The sequence below is a fragment of the Schistocerca nitens genome, chromosome 1, assembly GCF_023898315.1.
Source record: "Schistocerca nitens isolate TAMUIC-IGC-003100 chromosome 1, iqSchNite1.1, whole genome shotgun sequence".
In the NCBI taxonomy this organism is placed as follows: Eukaryota; Metazoa; Arthropoda; class Insecta; order Orthoptera; family Acrididae; genus Schistocerca; species Schistocerca nitens.
This window is the reverse complement of record NC_064614.1, coordinates 916498450-916519206: the sequence shown is the minus strand read 5'-3', so window position 1 is coordinate 916519206 and position 20757 is coordinate 916498450.

Below are 20757 nucleotides of genomic sequence, written 5' to 3'. Positions count from 1 at the left end.
CGACAGCACCGGGTTAAGCATCTATGGGTTCAGCAATGTGTTTTACAGTACCTTCGTTTTAAGCGGACCCCAGTGCAGCTGTCTTGAAAGTGAAATCTTCAGTTGATGATCAGTCACCAATATCAGGTCGGAGAAAGTGTACTGAATTTTACGGGCACTTGTCGGAGAATATTGAATAGTAATTCGCAAGCAGGAAATGTCGTCCAATACTGAAAAATTCATGAAATTGTTTTATTCGAATCTTATGGCATGCTTTTACTACTACTTAAATATAGAAAATGGCAAGCAGTCACTTTATTAAAACAGCTGTTTATTCCACAAACCAGTTTTAGAACAATTTCAGACGGTGCACAGGAGGTTACATGACTATTTCAAAGCGTAATGCCGGGTGCTGGCTTGCTACATTACGGGCGGCTTTGTTGTTAATAGCCATTATCAGCTTCCCTTGTGATGGGGAGCTGGTGACACATCACTCACTTTTCACACGACAGGGATTTATTTACCAATAGTTACGAAACCTTTCTCAGTGTGTGCTGTACACCAGTTATTTTATTTCTTTATTTTCACTACACGTTTTAGAGGTTTAAATCCCCATCTTCAGGTCTTTACGCAACACATACATGACGTATTCAATCATACAAGTCAACCTGATGTTGAAGGTTTAAACCTCTGGAACACATAATGGAAATAAAATTGTTACTGGTGGCAGTAAACTTGTTGTTCCAGCCGACGACGCAGTTGTGTTCTGGACTAGATGATGTGCAGTAGTCCATGTACATTGTAACGGAATATGGAATGTGTACTACCATGTTTCTGTTGTATATCGTGCCAGTGCCTACAGGACCAATTACTTCCACAGCACTGGAAATATGTAATGGTGTTTCAAAGTATTTGCATGAAACGCCTAGGTGCGATAGATCGCGTCAGTGGGACAACTTTTGTTAGAAAATGTTCGCTGGCGCTTCTCGGCGATGCAAGGCACCCTTTTATGTTGACACTGTGTGGCGTGCGTGCTACGGCTTGTGAGTTTCTACGGGGTGTTCGGAAAGTCTCTCCGCAGTGCCGTATGATTGTTAGCCGTGCGTGCCGTGTGCCGCAGTGAATATACCGAAATGAAACTCAGTGAAATGCAAGTTATTAATTTATTGAATATTCATTTTTACTTACAAATTTTCACATTAAATATTGGAAGTGTCCCCCCTGTTGTTGAATACACAATTCAATTCGTCTAATCATGTTTACAAACACAAACTGTAACATTTCTTCTGTAACAGAGGCAGTGGATGGATTTCGGACGGTTTTTGTAGGCAGCTGCTTTCGCTGCACCCCAGAAGAAAAAGTCAGGTGGTGTTAGGTCAGGCGATCGTGTAGGTCGAAGGCCCTGTGAAATCACGCAGTCTCCTGCCATTATCAGTATTTTTCAGTTCTTGCACGACTGTCACTTTGTATGGGAAAAGTTCCAATTTTTTCTTTACAGCTGTGTGGGCCGTTCCGAAACTAACATCGATTTCCTGTCGAGTTTTCTTACTGACTTGTTCGGACTCGTGGACATTTTTTCGGAAATATCGAGTAGTTTATCCTCAGACAAAACGCTGGGACGACCAGTTCTCTGTGCATCTGTCACTGAGCTCGTACTTCGAAATTTGTTAATCAAATCTCGCACACTATCGCGATGTGGGAGTGTTGTCTCCGGGGAAACTGAATTAAATGTTTGACGAACAGAAACCGTGTATTTACGTCCAGCTTTTAACACTTGTTCGACTAAAAACACACGTTTTTCAGTGGTTAGCATTTTAACACTGACAAAAACGAAACAAACGAACAAAGGAACTAAACTTAGACGTTCACTTCAACACTTAACGACACACACCAATGATACTACTGACGCTGGCTGAGATAAACGAAACAGTGCAATACTGGCAGAGCCCACTTGAAGGGAAGTAACCCAGGCAGGCGATCTATCATACGGCATGCGCGGCTAACAATCGTACGGCAGTGCGTAGAGACTTCTTAAACACCCCGTATAATCCAGTCATCTGCTCTCTATGAAATAGAGTACCTAATTAAAATTTCTGGATCGTATCTAAAATATCTTTCTTCACTCAGAGACATTCATTCTTAAAGTTTCCTTGTTGAAAATCAGTCATTTTACAGGGCTAGATCGTTAGTAGTGCTCCCGGTTAGTAGAGCCTGTTATTTCGTTGAAATTACGTCGTCCCAGTGAGAGGCACCCACATGCCTTGCTCATACTGTGGCATCAAGCAGTCAGGCCTGCAAGATGAGTGGTCTGCCAAGCGAGTGGATTCATTCTTATTTATCGAGTAACATGAACTCTCGTACTCACAATTAAGTTACAAATTATCCTCTTGTATGAATAATACGGAACGGAAACGCATATCTGACTATCAGTAATTTACAGAACTCTGACTGTTCACTACGCACTGGCAATACCACATTTTCTTTCTTGTCTTTTATTTCACGGCTTTTGTCAACACGTGGCCACCGCACTGAATATGAATGGCGCACACATTATAAATTCGGGACATCATGACAACATACAATTCGAAGGAAAAGTCCACCAATCTTTTTCTTTTCACTAACTTATTTATTCCGATAAATTCTATAACCTAAACACACAAATTCTATAACCTACAACAATAACACATGAGAAATTCCGCACAGTGGGCATGGCTTTACATTGGTGATTCTCTACCTTATGGTCTCGTAATTATTTAACGCTACAGTGCACTTTCTGGACAGGATGGTGGATCTTTTATTATTTCTCACACTTCGACTCTCACAATCATCATCACGAAACTTTCCTCCAGATCGAGGGGTACAGAAGGAACAAGCATAACCCACTAATCTTTTGAAACTACCTTGCTACTCTCCCATGCAAACCACACATACCCAAATTACATGACATACACCACACTACAACATGGAATACAAAACACTAAATAGTCACAACACTATCACTTTCAGCTTTCCCACTTCAATTAGTATTCATCCCAGTTTCACACGACTCTGCCCCACTTTGTAATTCTACTTTCCTACTATGAACTCTGGAGATATATGCACGTCTTCCTGTGCAATGCAAGCCAAGTGGCATTGCTGGATAGACGGCCGACTCACCTTGCTTCTCTCTCAGAGTTTGAATCTAGCGTCACACGGAATCATATCAAGCAAAGTAATATTAAGAACATATTCATCACACACGCGAGTCCTCAACTGATACCATGGATGAGTACTTCTCTTTATCCTTTGTCTCATACACAGTTTGAGACTCACACAGTACTCACCACGTGGAAGTACTCGTCTCTAATTTCAAGTCCTGCACACGCCATTTCTTAAATATTTCAACTTATGGTACACACGCTATTTCTTAAATATTTCAACTTATTGTACACACGCTAGTAATTCAGCTTAACTTAAGCACACGGAAGTATTTCAACTTATTGCTACACGTGGTTTCATTGTGACCGTTGGTCACTTCCGAAGATTACTACGATCCCATTAATATTACCTGCCTGACATTTAATTCTCCCCACAAAAGTTCCTGAAATAGAGAAATTATTATTTCAAACTACTCTTAAATATTCCACATGCATACCATGTCTCCACTCTTTTGTCTTTACGGAGCACACCTAAGACAGGTCTTAACAACACAAGACCCAGCGGCAGAGTGCTGAAACATGGCCGTTCTTCAGGTCCTCTCGCACCTCTGCTGAAGTGGGGGAACACCTTGCTACCGTATTGGTCATCCACATTTCAGGCGCTCAAAGCTCAGGTAAATTTCATCTCTTTGGTCCCACCAAAGGTGGCCAGAGGATCGTCTCAAAGATGATCATATATTCACATTCACTATCTGCGGTTAGCAGACGACCACACATTCATTCATTTCACAGATCTCACCAAACTGGGTGCAGGGATTTACTTTGTGGGAGTGCACGTGTGATCAATTAAATAAATAAACTGTCATTCTTTCCCACACTGGTATCCGGCTTCGCTGTATTAATTGAAATTGATTTATTTTACAAAAAAAATGTGTTGTTCTGACAAAAATAGTGAAGTATGTTGTACCTATTTTCAATGTCGGGCGGTACTGTACCTTTTCACCAGGGTCGGAGAGCACTATAGGAAACGTTAGCAAACATTTAGTCTCTGGCAGAAGTTGTTCCCCCAAGACGTGATTTGTCACCTCTATAAGTTTGAAGCAAATACTTTGAAACGCCCTACAGCCTGTATACGTAATAACGTCAATGACTAAAACAGATTTATTTCATTAGTGTAAGTACCATATTTCTGAACTCCTGCATCCTTATATAGCAACCTTCAAGCCGGCCGCGGTGGTCTAGCGGTTCTAGGCGCGCAGTCCGGAACCGCGAAACTGCTACGGTCGCAGGTTCGAATCCTGCCTCGGGCATGGATGTGTGTGATGTCCTTAGGTTAGTTAGGTTTAAGTAGTTCTAAGTTCTAGGGGACTGATGACCACAGATGTTAAGTCCCATTTGAACCATTTGAACCTTCAAGCAAGACACCTTGCAGGAAAGCAACTGAATGTTAGAAGGTTTTCCTATACATATCCCTTCTGCTACACCGTCTAACATTCCCGTCAGTTTCAAAATCTAACACTTTTCTTGTAAAGCCTGCGCTGCTTGTGCAATGAGACACTCATTCGTTTACACTGCCTTTTTGAATCGCAACATAAAAATTACTAAAGGAAAGAGACGTCGGTTTCAGGTACAGGTTAGAAACCGCACACTTTAACACAATGAACAAAGCGTATTACCCTTGTCGAAGCAGTATTTATCGAACCTCTTGCTCACGTAACTATTCATAGATTACTTCGCGCTAGACAGTTAAACTGTTGCAGTGTGGCGGAACGCGTGACAGATAGCCAGTGCGCGCGATTGTTTCAAAGCTACACGCTAAGAAGGATATTACTGAGTAGCTACTATCAGAATTATGGGCTACATTTTGACGTGGAGTCGATAGCGGGTCTGATATTTTGTAAGCGTTTTTGTGTCTTTAAAATGTGTGGTGTCACAAGGCGTAGGCGTGTCCCACCCCTCATAAAATCGACCAAGACTTATACGAATAATTGTAAGAACAGCTATTATTTCTTCTTTCGTTTCACCCTCTTTGGGGTACGCTGGATCAATCATTTCTTTGTGCCTTGTTCTTTTCTTAGGACCCAGTATTTCTTCATTCTTTCTGATCTTCTTCTCCTCTCTTCTTCCGAGATGAAGGATTTGGACTTTTGTGTGGATTTGTCTTGGAACCTTATGTTTTCATCTTTAGTAATTAATTTAGCAGTTCGATCAATAAGTGAATTTTCTGAAATATTTAATTCCACTAGGTCTTTCTCAGTTCTTTTAAACCAGTTGGGCTTCGTTTTTCGGTTACGGAAGAAGTCAAAGATTTGTTTAGTTAATCTGTTGGAATTCATTCTGAGAAGATGACCATAAAAATTTATTCTCCTTTTTCGCATAGAATCTGAAAGTTTTTCAATTTTCTTGTAGAGAGTTTCATTTTTGATGTATATAATCTTATTAGGTTTGTTTATAAATAAATAAATCTTCTGCTACCAGTCACGATTTTTCTTTATTTTACTATTCGCACGACGCGTTTCGAGAAATAATTCCCATTTTGAAGTGCGTTTTTTTTATGTGTGTTAAGCCATTTCTTTTGATGTTGTCAGTGTGTGTGAGTCTGCTTCATTTTGTTGACTTTTACTGTAATACATAAGAAACGCGATTTTTAGTTGGGTATCAATTCTTTCTGTGAGGTTAGTGGCTAAAGTTTGAGAACAATTTGTACTTACAGTTTTCTAATGGTCCATTATTTCTCGAAACGCGTCGTGCGAATAGTAAAATAAAGAAAAATCGTGACTGGTAGCAGAAGATTTATTTATTTATAAACAAACCTATTGTATCTACAGTCGCAGACTTTCAGAAACCATTTATAATGGATCAAATCAAAATATAATCTTATTGTCTTGAAATTTTGGCCCAATGATTTTTCTTAAAATATTTCTTTCCTTTACCTCAAGTTTCTCCATTTGGCCTTTGAAATTCATGTTAAGTGTTTCTGCTGCATACACGGCTTCTGGCTTAATCACTGTCTTGTAATGTGTAATTTTGGACCCCATGAAAGGGATTTTTTCTTGTATGTATTTTTTGTTAGTTGGAAGGCCAATTCAAGTTTATTTTTTCTGGATTCCATTGCTTTGCTTTCCCCAGCATTCCAAGTAATCCATTCTGCGAGATATTTGAATTCTTTTACTATTTCAATCTTCTGTTCTTGAACTTTGAGGTATTTACATGAGTGCTTGATGTTTGTCAATATCTTAGTTTTTTCAGAGGAGATGTGAAGACCAATTTTAGCTGCTTGTTTCTTTAGTTCAAGGATTTGCTCCCGTGCTTCTTCCATTGTTTCAGCAAACAGGGCCATATCATCTGCAAAAGCAATGAAATTTACTTTAAGGTTCTTCTTTTTGCAACCCAGTCTTATACCACTCTTAATATTTGTGTTCCATTCCCTGACTACTTTCTCAAGCGCACAATTGAACAGCAACGGTGAGAGCCCATCGCCCTGTCGCACTCCCGTTTTTATTTCAAAGGGTTCCGATAGTTCGCCCATAAATTTAACTTTCGAAAACTATTTGTAAGGGTCGCTTTTATAATGTTCTTTAAGTTTGTTTTTGAGTTTTCAGAAATACTGTGGGAAGAAAGTTTATTTATGTTGCAGATAACGTGGGAAACGTTGCCCAACGATCACCACGAAAATTCGGCGTAGCGACAAGTGGGCAAGGAATAAAACGAATGCTGCAAACTACCGCGAGCCACGGAAGAGCCTGAGCCGCGAGGGCGTCGAGCTTCCTAGGTCGTTGCTGGACAACGTCGAAGGAAGAGACATTCTGCTTTCTCTTTGTAAACAGATCGATCGAGTCTTGAAAGGTTCATGTAGAACGTATAGGCGGGTGACACATTAGGTGGGACCCGATGCCTGTAATACTTCACAGTTATTAAAAGGTTGTTAAACGGCAAAACCAATAGTTCATCATTTATATACATTAAAAGTAGTAAAGATACAGAAAAGGAAGAGTTGCGGCGTCAGAACGAAAAGTTATACATCACTCAGCAACGCAGAAGGACGTAAACAGCGGGCGTTACGTGGTGAAAACAAATCAACTGATAAAATAGTAAGTCTGTAATTATGCATAAAACAACGTAACTCTGCAAATGGAAGATCAAGTTTTTTCCTCGTTAGAGACACCGATTCTTACCAACAGCTGTAGTAACTTGGGTCAGCAACTTCTGTTAATCAGCAGAACGTTAAACGAATTCAAGTTGCCAAATTTTTACCGTTTTTTTACTCACTTTCAAATCATCATAACTAGTCGAAAATGGCATTTTGTAAGATTTCTAAAATGGGCAATGAACCTTTACAGTGTATACAAATAACTCATCGTTAGTTACCCCTAGACTATTGACACCCTGTATAAAATATTTTAAAGCTAGCGACAAGTGGTCCACACCATTTAAAAATGTCTGCGAGGCTGCAGGAGTAAGTAGCTCAACAACGAAGATTATGCCAGTTCTGTAGCGGTTATGCGTAAAAATGCCATAAAAAGATTTTTGTACCTGGGCCCTACAACGTATTTTTAACTATCTGTTTTTAAATTAACATCGTGGTCAGTCCCACATGTTTCTTTACAGGGTCGACTGTGTCCCTCGTAGCTGTAGAATAAACATTTCACACGCGTTCATTGTGCAGTCACCGCGGCTGCAGGGACGCTGCTACGCAGAAAGGCGCACGCACGCACGCACGCGCGGGGCTGCACGCACCACGCACACGCATTCCGCCGTCTGCAAATAACCGTCCTTTGTTTGCGCGGCCGTCGCAAATTGCCGGCCGGCAGCGGACGCTGCGTACACACGGGGCAGAGACGCGCAGCGCAGAGCAGCGCAGCGCAGCGGAAACGTCAGCGGAAATCACAGGTGCGCCTGCGCCGGCGAGCACTTATAAAACACTCGGCGCAGGCAGGCGGCGCGCGACGTGCCTGCGGATGTGTGGGAACCCCCGGCAGACGCACTCGCCACTCATCCGTGTCGCGCGAGCGCTCTCAAGGGTCTTCAGCCGACTCCGTGAGAATTCCGTGCTGATCCTTCACCCACAGTGTTATTCAGCTCTGACGTTGCGCCTGACAATGGAGGCAAGGCTTAAGTAAAATCGAGACGTAAGGTTCGTATGAGCAGTTGCCAGCGGGCTCGTGCGCATGCGCAGATCTGAATTCGCGTACGAGCAGAGCCTTCCTCCCGCTTCTGGTTACTTGAGGCGTGGCTGTTTGCTGTATGAGCAGTAGCAGCAAGTAGCCAGAAGCTACCCGGAAAAATTTTTCTGGCGCTCCCAAGCTGCCAGATTCGCTCCTGCGCAGAGCAAGCTGAGTTATAGTGGGGGGTGGGGCCTTCCCCACGTGACCCGTGAATATGTTTCGTGTCTTCGTTTACAGCTCCCACGTCAAATGAAATCAAAACAGATTTCTGTGGCCGGGAGCCATCAAGTGAATTAATATACATTCTCATAACCATGAAAGACCAAAATAAGTTAGAAGTTTCAATGTTCTGATTTTATATTATTTCCACGTTATTAGCAATCAACCATTAATGTCTTAATGAAGCTATTTCTGTCTGTTTTATAGAGAAATTTACTTCAGTTATTTTTTTTTCTGCTGAGGCAGTTTATTTGAAACGAAGTCTTTCTAAAAAAACATTCAAAATGTTCAAATTTGTGTGAAATCTTATGGGACTTAACTGCTAAGGTCATCAGTCCCTAAGCTTACACATACTTAACCTAAATTATCCTAAGGACAAACACACACACCCATGCCCGAGAGAGGACTCGAACCTCCGCCGGGACCAGCCGCACAGCCCATGACTGCAGCGCCTTAGACCGCTCGGGAAGTCTTTCTTTCCGCACTATTGGCTACTTTCAACCTCGTTCAATTTAAAGTGCAAATTTTCATTTTCTGGGACGAATGATGTTATACCATAATAAAGAACTAAACATGAGAATACAGTACTGGACCTACAAGAAAATTGGGATCACGAAAACCACATGAAAAGCTGAATATCAGGTGCATCTGGACATAGAAATGTGCAACTAGAGCGGAATGAAGCATGTTAGTATGGTTTATGAAATTCCAATGCTGATGGAGTAGTCTCTGATGTCCTGTTCCTTTTATGACACTGTAAGATCTCTTAATGATATATACGTACGAACATACGTAAACATTGACTTGAAGCAGACTAAGTAGGCAAATTTGGTCAGTAGTTTTGAACTCAATATTTTGTTTCAAATATAATGACAGCTGTAGCAGAATTTTACAAATCTGCCTTCTGTGAAAGTGTTTTTCGATCACAAGGCACTTGTCTAGTACTTCCTCTAGGCCTGAAGTTATTTCTTAATTTGTGTTTACGTCTTAAATTTATAGAATGCCATTCTATGCTAATTTTTAGACTAACAGCATACCGTGTTTTATCGTTTTAACTCCCCACATGGCTTCATATTTATTCCTAGAGTAGAATATAAACTGTCAGTTGTACAGTTTCTCTGCCTCACAGACAACCATGTTAATTTTTTCACATTTTGAAATAGACATGAAATTTATTGTCCTTTATTCCGGTGTAAGTTACACAAGAAACTGTCTCTTTTATTGTTGCAAGAAATTTGTATTCCATCCTACTAGCTTTTTACAGTGCTGTGTAGATGTAAACCTGTTGGAAATGCTACATAACAATATTGCAGAGTACGAATTAAAAAAAAAAATCTGTCAAAGTCACTCTTTAGCAAAATTTATGGTACTTCGAGCTGTGGGGTCTATTTTTGAAATGATATTTTGCCAAGAACTGCTTCCTTATTTGCATCCTTTATCTGTGTGGGATATGATAAAACAATTGCTCTACGTACAACTCAGTATGTCCTCTCAACAATATGCCGCACGGCTGCAAATGGTCACGTGATGCACCACCAGAAATACAACGAAAAGCGTATGAGCAGAGCAAGCACCAAGCACGGGCTGCCTGCGTCATCGTAGCTGCGCATGCGCAGTACAGCTTGATGTCTGGCGCTTTCTGGTAACTGCTGAAACGAACCTGTAGGAAAAGCGTTCGACAGTGTAAAATGTTCGAAATTCTGAGTCTAATAGGTGTTAGCTCGGAGATTGTTTTATTAATTCATTTATTCTTGACCTCTCTCTTCGCCGTCTTCGTCGTTGGTGTATTTGTCCTTGTTCCGAGGCTGTTTTGGGTGCTAGTAGCAATTGGGAAAATTCACCTGGCCTTACGAGGGCTACGTAAGTGTAGTCGGATAGTGGAGCTACCGCTTTGCTGTCTTCCAACGTACCTGATTATCTGTTTACTCCGCTAGGGAGACCGGGTTACCTACGCTTGAGTGTTCTCCCTACCCTTTACTTGTAACTGGAGATGACAGGAAAAGGGACATGGGATGGACGGGCTTAGGACAGGAGAAAGGAACAAATAGGCCATTGTGGGACACGGTCTTTCTCCTCCCCGCCGGCCTGCCTGCTCATGTGACCCTTCTGACAGCTAAGCTACCGCCGGCCTAGCCCCGCAAGGACATTGCTACGTTAAGTTGGTGCCCCCTGAGGGTAGCTTAAGAGGAAAACATTCTGTGCGGGCAAGAATTGTAATGAACAACAGAGCAATAGAAGGGTCATACATGTTGACTGTTTAGGTCGCGACGAAGACATAGAGAAGAAGTTAGCAAAGTTTGGGAATATGTGTGGAACAATAAGCAGATGCTCAAAAAATGAAACGAGGAAACATACAAGACTGAAATTTTGTAAGACAATGGAAGTTCCAATGCTTGTTTACGGGAAAGAATCGTGGGTTATAAGTAAACGTCAAGAAAGCCACATACGAGCAACAGAAATGGTGTTTCTAAGAGCAGTAAAGCGATGCACAAGAATCGACTGATTTTGAAATTCGGGAAGAAATGAATGTATTTAAGGTCCGCACTAAAATACAAGCAAATAGGAGAAACTGAAATGAACGTCACGAAGGAACGAGTGGAGAAAGATATACTCTGCCGATTTGAAGATTTGAGCCAGTTGGGAGAAGAAGTCAAGGAAGATCGAGGAGGCAAAGAATACGGTTAAAGGCAATACAAAACAGAGCAGTGCTTCAAGATGACAATGAAGATCAAGAACTCTGATTGAAAAGGTTGAAAGACGATTCAGTCTTTCGCAACTGCTTTACGATCTATACATTAAGGATGCAATGACGTAAATAACAGAAAGATTCATGAGTAGTACTAATATTCAGGGAGAAAGGATAGCGAATAGAAACTGATGACTGAGGAAGAACTGCAGGACACGTTGAACGGAATGAACGGCCTGTGGATTGAGATTAAACCGAAGAGAGACGAAAGGATTCATTCTCAGAAATGAAGATAAACTTCAAAGTGGGGTACCGCGATGGGCGCGGATTTACGAAATTCTGCTGCCTTCGGAGCAAATTAACGAAAGCTGACCAAGCAAGAACATAAAAAACATCCTGGCAGATTAAAACTGTATGCCGGACCGAGACTCGAACTCGGGACCTTTGCCTTTCGCGGGCATGAGCTCTGCCATCTGAGCTATCCAAGCACGACTCATGCCCCGTCCTCACAGCTTTACTTCTGCCAGTATCGCGTTTCCTGCCTTCCAAACTTCACAGACGCTCTCCTGCGAACCTTGCAGAATTAGCACTCCTGGAAGAAAGGATATTGCAGAGGCACAGCCTGGGGGATGTCCCCAGAATGAGATTTTCACTCTGCAGTGGAGTGTGCGCTGATACGAAACTTCCTGGCAGATTAAAAGTGTGTGCCGGACCGAGACTCGAACTCGGGACCTTTGCCTTTCGCTCTGCCATCTGAGCTATCCAAGCACGACTCACGCCCTGTCCTCGCAGAAGGTAGGAGACGAGATACTGGCAGAAGTAAAGCTGTGAGGACGGGGCGTGAGTCGTGCTTAGATAGCTCAGATGGTAGAGCACTTGCCCGCGAAAGGTAAAGGTCCCGAGTTGGAGTCTCGGTCTGGCACGCAGCTTTAATCTGCCAGGATGTTTCACATCAGCGAACACTCCGCTGCAGAGTGAAAATCTCATTCTGGGGACATAAAAAACAGACTAGCACAATCGAAGGGGGCATTCCTGGCCAAAAGAAGTCTACCAGTATCTAACAAAATCCTTAATTTGGGGAAGAAATTTCTGATAATGTACATTTGGAGCAAAACATTACACGGAAGTGAATCACATATAGTGAAAAACCCGCAGGAGAGGAAAACGTTTCTGGTAAGCTATAGATGGCTCTTGAAAATTAGGTAGACAGATATAAGGAGGTTCTGAACGGAATCAGTGGGGAGCGGAAGATGCGGGATACACTGAGAAGGAGACGGGACAGGATGACAGGACATGTGTCAGGACAGCAGGGAATAACTTCCACGGTACCCGAAGGAGCTGCATAACGTAAAAGCTGTAGGTAAATACAGAGATTGGGACACACCCGACGGATACCTGTGGACGCTGGGTGCAAGTGCTGCTATGAAATGAAGAGGTGGCATGAGAGGGGAATTCGTGGCGGGCCGCACCAAACCACTTAGAAGACTGTTGATCCATCGTTAATGGCGTGTCCCTTGCTTTCTGTAAGGTATCAGATACTACATTGTCACCTAGAACAGGAGCAGATGGATTTGCAAACTAAGTCTTCGAGTGGGTTGTGGATGTCCTGACGGACGGAACTCATTACGTTGCTAGGGTTGAGGGTCAGCTTGCAGTCCTTGTAAAAGGAGTGCATTTCATCACCATTCATTATCTCTAACCAGCTTTCAGCACAAAGACATAAATGTTTGTTTGGAAATTTCTTTCTCTCTTTGAGCTCGGCATGTCAAACATTGGCATAGAACCAGACACTCCAGAAATATTATTTTTGACCCGTGTTTCTGGCACGTGATTAGCGAACGCCCTGCCAGAAGGGCATTAAAAGTCTGTTTCTTCTTTCCCACAGTCATGTGGTGTTATGAGCATAGTTGTAGGGTTCACACAACTGGCAAATACTAGTGTACGCTGTTAGATTATTTGTTACCGATCGATATCGCTTTTTTCAAGAAAGTATTCTATTGAAAGAAAGTATTCTATTGAATGATCTGATATTTTACGTCGGCAGCCTCCATAACTGTATTGCCCTTTGCGCAAGAGACAGAGAGAGAGAGAGAGAGAGACAGAGAGACAGAGAGAGTCTCCCTTCGAACCTTTTCCTGTGTAATGGTTATACCATCGTCTTCAAGTGGATCAGTCCGCTATATTAGAATTTCTTTTCTTGAGTGTAGCCAGTTGTCTGTCTTAATTTTCGTTTCGAAGATCAAGAAAAGAAAATTCTCTAGATCGCTACGAACATACATTTGTGTCTCTGAACCTTACACGAACACGAAGCAAAAGTGTTTTGTCTCTCATATCACAAACAGATGCATTTTCCAATCAACAGTCCAGCACGGACGACATAAAGTTAAAGAACTATCAAGTCTGAGGCGATGCTGTCTCACTAAGAATGATGCAGGAGAAGAAAGGGGGGGACAGCACTATTAATACTATTTACCTAAAGTATTGTCAAACCATTTTAATACCTTGCTGATTCAGCTATAACGCGCATGTTTTACATATTTAATACTCGAAAATGTACAGCCTGTACAGTAGGTGCCCCCATCTTCAGGAGTAATGAGACAAGAATAGAAGTAATGGGACGCTTATGTAACAAGAATAGGAAAATACATCCACTGGGAACCAAACTCGCGACCTGGGAAGTAATATGATGCCTGTCCAAGTCCCGAAATATCAAAAATATTAAAATAACCCAAGTGGGCCTTCAGCACAGAACCTCCATGTTGCAAATCCCTAAGTGAGGAGTCTGAACGTGAGCCTTTTTCATTTTGTCTAACGGGAAAAAGGCGGGTGGTTTTAGGTACTGAATTATTTCACTTCATCACCCTGCGGATTTCACAGTATCACATGAATTACTTCTAGACTCATTTAGATATTTGCTGCGATGACATGCAATATAATACCTTGGACGTAAGACAAATCAAATTATCAATATCAAATTGTGCACGATGTGACAATGATAATAATAATCATAATAATAATAATACACTGAAGAGCCAAAGAAAATGGTAGACCTACCTAATATCGTGTAGGACCCGCGAGCACGCAGAAGTTCCATAACATGGCGTGACATGGACTCGACTAATGTCTGCAGTAGTGCTGGAGGGAAATGACACCATGAATCCTTCAGGGCTGTCCAATAAATCTGTAAGAGTACGACGGGGTGGAGTGCTCTTCTAAACAGCACGTTGCAAGGCATCCCAGATATGCTCAAGCGGAAGTGTTTAAATTCAGAAGAGCGTTCCTGGAACCACTCTGTAGCAATTCTGGACGTGTGGGGTGTCGCATTGTCCTGCTGGAATTGCGCAAGTCCATGTACAATGTACATGAATGGGTGCAGGTGATCAAGTAGGATGCCTACGTACGTGTCACCTGTCAGAGTCGTATCTAGACGTATCAGGGTTCCCCCAGCTTGAACAGTCCCCCGTTGACATGCAGGGTCCATGAATTCGTGCGATTGTCTCCATATCCGTACAGATCCACCCGCTCGATAAAATCTGAAACGAGACTGGTCGGACCAGCCAACATGTTTCCAGTCATCAGCAGTCCAATGTCGGTGTTGACGGGCCCAGGCGAGGCGTAAAACTTTGTGTTGTGCAGTCAACAAGGATACACGAGTGGGCCGTCGGCTCCGAAAGTGCATATCGTTGATGTTTTGTTGAATGGTTAACACGCTGACCCTTCTTGATGGCTCAGCATTGAAATCTGCAGCAATTTGCAGAAGGGTTTCACTTCTGTGACGGTGAAAGATTGTCTTCAGTCATCGTTGGTCCCGTTCTTGCAGGATCTTTTTCCAGCCGCAGCGATGTAGATTTCATATTTTGCCGGAATCTTGACATTCACAGTACACGCGTGAAATGGTGGTGCGAGAAAATCCCCACTTCATCGCTACCTAGGAGATGGTGTGTCCCATCGCTCGTGCCCCGACTACAATACCTCGTTCATACTCTCTTAAATATTGATAACCAACCATTGTAGCAGCAGTACCAACTGCGCCAGACACTTGTCTTCTTACACAGGCGTTGCCGACCGCAGCACCGTATTCTGCCTGTTTACGTATCTCTGTATTTGAATACGCGTGCCTATATCAGTTTTTGTACTTTCAACGTTGCGGCACAGTCAGCAATCGTGGTAATCTAATATATAAGAAACTAAACCAAACTTTACCTATGTTTCAGGCCAAATAATTGAGCCTTCTTCAGAAGATCTACCTGAAACTATAATTCATCTAAGAGGGCTGTTTTAGTTTTATTTCAAGACCATGCCCTCTTAGATAAATTATAGATTCAGGTATATCTTCTGAAGAAGGCTCAATTATTTGGTCTGAAACCTAGGTAAAGGTTGGCTTCATTACCGCAATCGAGGCTGGAAGTTTCTTATATACTATATCAGTTTCTTAGGCTGTTCATTGTAATAATAACATGTAATGTACTTCATTCTGCAGTGTGTTATAGTTAATGGAGCTAAACCTAACATCGCTTATTTCGAAATACATACTACATAAATGGAAGTCCTTGCCTGAACGATCATTTAAAATTGGTGGTGAAGACAGCACTAAAAAACGGCCTGGGTGGCCGAGCGGTTCTAGGTGCTACAGTCTGGAACCGCGCGACCGCTACGGTCGCAGGTTCGAATCCTGCCTGGCGCATGGATGTGTGTGAGGTCCTTAGGTTAGTTAGGTTTAAGTAGTTCTAAGTTCTAGGGGACTGATGACCTCAACTGTTAAATTCCATAGTGCTCAGAGCCATTTGAACCATTTTTTTGAACAGGACGAAATGAAATACTAAACCGAAAAGAGCGGATAGTCAAAGGAGATGCAGTTCGCAAAGCTCTGGCGACAGGAAGCCTGTAGATATAAAGAATTAGAATAATGTTGAAATAAAACGCGATTGGTAACGGTTGTGTAGAACACTTACTGAAAGTTCCAGTCTAATGGTGTAAGAAACATTGGTTTACTGTGCTTGCTCATTGAATAAATGGGGGAAAGATAGACGTGGGTTGGAAATGAAGTCGTATCAGAGCAGATCAGAGTGGACTGCAGTGATCATTCGGTGCTGTGCCTAGCACCAGTCATCCATCGCTACGGAGCCGCTGTCCGGTCGCACACGTTCCGCGTATCGAAGGCCTACGCCACGGGTGAGTTCCCTTGTACGAGCGTACGTATGGTAAGAACGTGGCGGCCGGCCCAATGCTTTATGCATGCTTTCGGGGCGCGCTTCCTCTGCCATTGTTAGATATTCATCAGCCGGGCTGACGTCAGTCGCAGTTCCCATTTTCACGCCGGCAAGTTTTTTTCACACGAAGGTTCACAAGCGAGGCGAGGTGTGTGTGTGGCAGCCCCCCCCCCCCCCCCCCCCTGACTGCACTCTGCAGCCTCCTGCCGACGTAGCGTCCCGGTGGCCCGACGGGACAGCAACAGCCGACCCGGGCAGTGCGGAAGCGCCATCCGAGCTCCTGTCTGCCACCGCTTCCTCCTCACTTATTCACATCCACTGCACGCACCAGGAAATAACAACAAAGCAACACGTGTTAACTATGCAGCGGCACAGAAAAAACGTATACACGTACTGTAATGTTTACAGTTTACAAAGGCTCTGAGCACTATGGGACTCAACTGCTGAGGTCATTAGTCCCCTAGAACTTAGAACTAGTTAAACGTAACTAACCTAAGGACATCACAAACATCCATGCCCGAGGCAGGAGTCGAACCTGCGACCGTAGCGGTCTCGCGGTTCCAGACTGCAGCGCCTTTAACCGCACGGCTACTTCGGCCGGCACAGTTTACAATTCAGTCGTTAATGCCGATGCTCTCTGTCGGGGCCGATTTGACTTACACCAGACCTGCAGTACACATTAAGAGTTGTGTATCTTAAAGGCTCCATTCTATACAGTAGTAAAAATGCGTATAAGGATATGGATATTTGTAAGAAAATTAACATTCTTGGCTGGAATAGTTAAGTTTGGATCGAGTATATAATTTAAGTGTCGGGAAGTCGTTTCTGACAGTATTTGTATCGAGTGTAGCCATGTATGGAAGTGAAACATGGACGATAAATAGTTTGGACAAGAAGAGAATAGAAGCTTTCGAAATGTGGTGCTACAGAAGAATGCTGAAGATTAGATGGGTAGATCACATAACTAATGAGGAAGTATTGAATAGGATTGGCGAGAAGAGAAATTTGTGGCGCATCTTGACTAGAAGAAGGGATCGGTTCGTAGGGCATATTATGAGGCATCAAGGGATCACCAATTTACTATTGGAGGGCAGCGTGGAGGGTAAAAATCGTAGAGGGAGATCAAGAGATGAACATAGTAAACAGATTCAGTAGGATGTAGGTTGCAGTAGGTACTGGGAGATGAAGAAGCTTGCACTGGATAGAGTAGCATGGAGAGTTGGATCAAACCAGTCTCTGGACTGAAGACCACAACAACAACAGTGTATATGGAAAGACGCACCATTTACACACAAAAGCAATACCATATAAAAGACAACACACACAGCAAAGAAGCACACAGAAAACACAAACACAGATAAAATTCAAATTTGGCGCCGAACTCTCTGCTGAACAAATGAACACTGACTGGGCTAGGACACATAACAAACCACAATCACACTGTGTTCTGGTGTAGTGAAATGTGTTTTACTACGTTATTTGTGGAAAATACTTGTTATAGTTATGTATGCATCACAACATTCAGCATGATGCGGAGAATGGAAGTGCTTGCCACACGAAAACGTAAGTAAACACGAAAATAGGCGCGAAAACATCGTGAAAAACTAAATTACATTCTAGAAGATAGGTTAACTCCCAGCAAAAAACTTTCTCTACAATATCGTTTGGTTGCAGATGACAAGCTACCTGTAGTAATTAACACAAAAGTGATCCAGAAAATTGATGCACACCAAATGTAAAGGTATTTACAAAAGGAAACGATCTGTTGTTTGAACTAAAAATGCACATAATTTTATAATCATTTAACAAAAATATTCACATTGCAGAATAAATAAAAACGAAAACCCACTGATGATGGCACAGTGGTGCCGAAACATATTTGGTTACTGAGAAAAACAGTGTTTTGCATAACTGGCAGACCTCACATACAAACATTGTATATGCACTAACATGAGATACGGTGTATTAACAGATGCTGTCAAATCGGATCGCATTTGATGCCAGTAGTACTGTATGTAACAGGACATCAACGATTTATGAGCTAAAGGGTGAAACTCAGCCGGCTCTGCGTTGTGTTAGTGTGTGCGTATTTGCCTCTACTGCAGACAACACCATAAGTGACAGTGCGTGTTGTGCACACAAACTACAATTGTTACAATGCCACACGGAAAACAGCTATTTCTACATTTACATTTATACTCCGCAAGCCACTCAACGGTGTGTGGCGGAGGGAGATGCAAACGCAAAAATCAGTGCTTACAGAGAAATGGGACTCTTCAATAGTCAAACGGCCAAGAAGTTGAATCGTTCAAGAACGGTGTTTGATAGTTTCGTTAGACTGGACGCACGATTTCGACAAAACGGAAAATACAGGGTACTTAAAAAACCGAGGCAGCGAAACGGTACCTTTTGCACAGGGCAAGGGCCAAAAACCGTTATTCTACTAAACATGTTGCTGATTCACAGTTGTCAGTAACTGCAAGACGTGTATCTGTCGAATGATAGACTTCTTGCATTCAAGAAACGACTGCAGAAACCTGCTCTAACAGCCTAACGTAAACGGGTTAGATTGGAGATGGCTGAAAAACATATGTCATGGACTTCAGAATGGGATAAAGTTCTGTGATGAGAAGAATTTTAATTTAGAGGGGCCAGATGGATTTCAGTATTATTGACGTGACCTGAGAACATAGCAGCAGCAGCAGCTAAGACAGAGCAGAAATTTTGGTGGTGGGCGTTGGTTGGTTTGTTGATTTGGGGGAGAGGATCAAACAGCGAGATCATTGGTCCCATCAGATTAGAGAAGGATCTGGAAAGGAAGTCGGCCGTTCCCTTTCAAAGGAACTATCCCGGCATTTGCCTGAAGAGATTTGGGAAAGTCACGGAAAACCTAAATCAGGATGGCCGCATGCGGGTTTGAACTGTCGTCCTCCCGAATGCGAGTCCAGTCTTCTAACCAGTGCGCCACCTCGCTCGGTTGGTAGAGGAAGTATGATTTGGGCAGCCTTCTGCACTAACGTAAATCACACGTTGCTTCGCTGAGCACTACAAAGAACTCTAATATGTACACTGAGATGTCAGAGTTGATTAGAATGTATGAGGACCCAGGGAATGTATCTGTGAATGTTTCTCCTACAACCAAAAAGTGTTTTGAAGGTAAGACATCGATGTCTTACCCGGCCACGCACATAGCCCAGATATGGGGAATACTTTCAAGGCGTGTTTATTGAAATAAAAGGCAATTTGAGGTCGTATGCGAGCTTAAAAGCGCGATAACAAACATTGGGCGACAATCTCATCACAAGAACTACAGACCCTAACAAAATCAATGGTGAAGAAAATTTTTGAGATCATTAGGAAGAACGGAAGTTGGGCAAAGTACTAACAATACAGTAACACAACAGGACAGTGAGTGCCTATGTATCCATTTCCATCCAGTAAATGTAGACGCATTATTTGGTTACTTGAATTATCAAAGAAACTATGTTATTCCGTCAGGATTGTTTATATCTTAAATCGATCTATTACTTTCGTAATAACATCGATACAGTATGTTACAGAGACTGTAAAATTACTTATGCTAACTTATGCTACAGACATTGTACTATTAGTTTCGTAGGAAGCCTGCCTTTATCCTGATTTCCACCATTGTACTATCAGGGCTGGTCTAAGAGACACAAGTGATCGCTTGGGGCGCCAAGCAGAGAAGGGTGACGAAGGCGTCCAAGTGCCAAATCTATGTACTGGCTGTAAACAATAACTGTTCATAACGTACCACAGTAACGTAAGTGAAGTCGAGACTAACAACTTGATTGCGGCCCATCAAGGTGGTAAAAACCTCAAATTGGCTTACGAAAGGCACCTGAATTAGGGCACTTGCGCGTCGCGCTATATTTTGCCTGGAATGAAGTTGCGCTCTACCAAAACTACGGTTCGGTGGTTTTGGTACACTACATAAATGACGTTGTAAACGGCAGGATTATCGGTACTATTGGTAGCATTGGTAGAGAAAGAAACACAAATGAATGTGCCAGAGAGAAACTGGGAGTCGACGACTTCTCCTTGTTTATTGTTTGTTTGTTTTGCACATAATTTGAACCACATATCGTTCAGTGTTAGTCAACTGAGTATTTTATATCCTTACAAAATTAAAATTCCCTTTTCTCAGTAATAAAAGTTAGTTGATCGCGTAATTTCTTCGTTTTTATGTTACCAAAGCAAAAAAAACACAATTATTGTTGTTATCTTTTAGTTAATAGAATGTTCTTCATCAAGGTGAAAAGCAAAAGTTTGACAATTTCAATTTTGCAATAAATACTTTTTATTTTTAAGTAACGAACGGGAAAATAACTACATAGAAC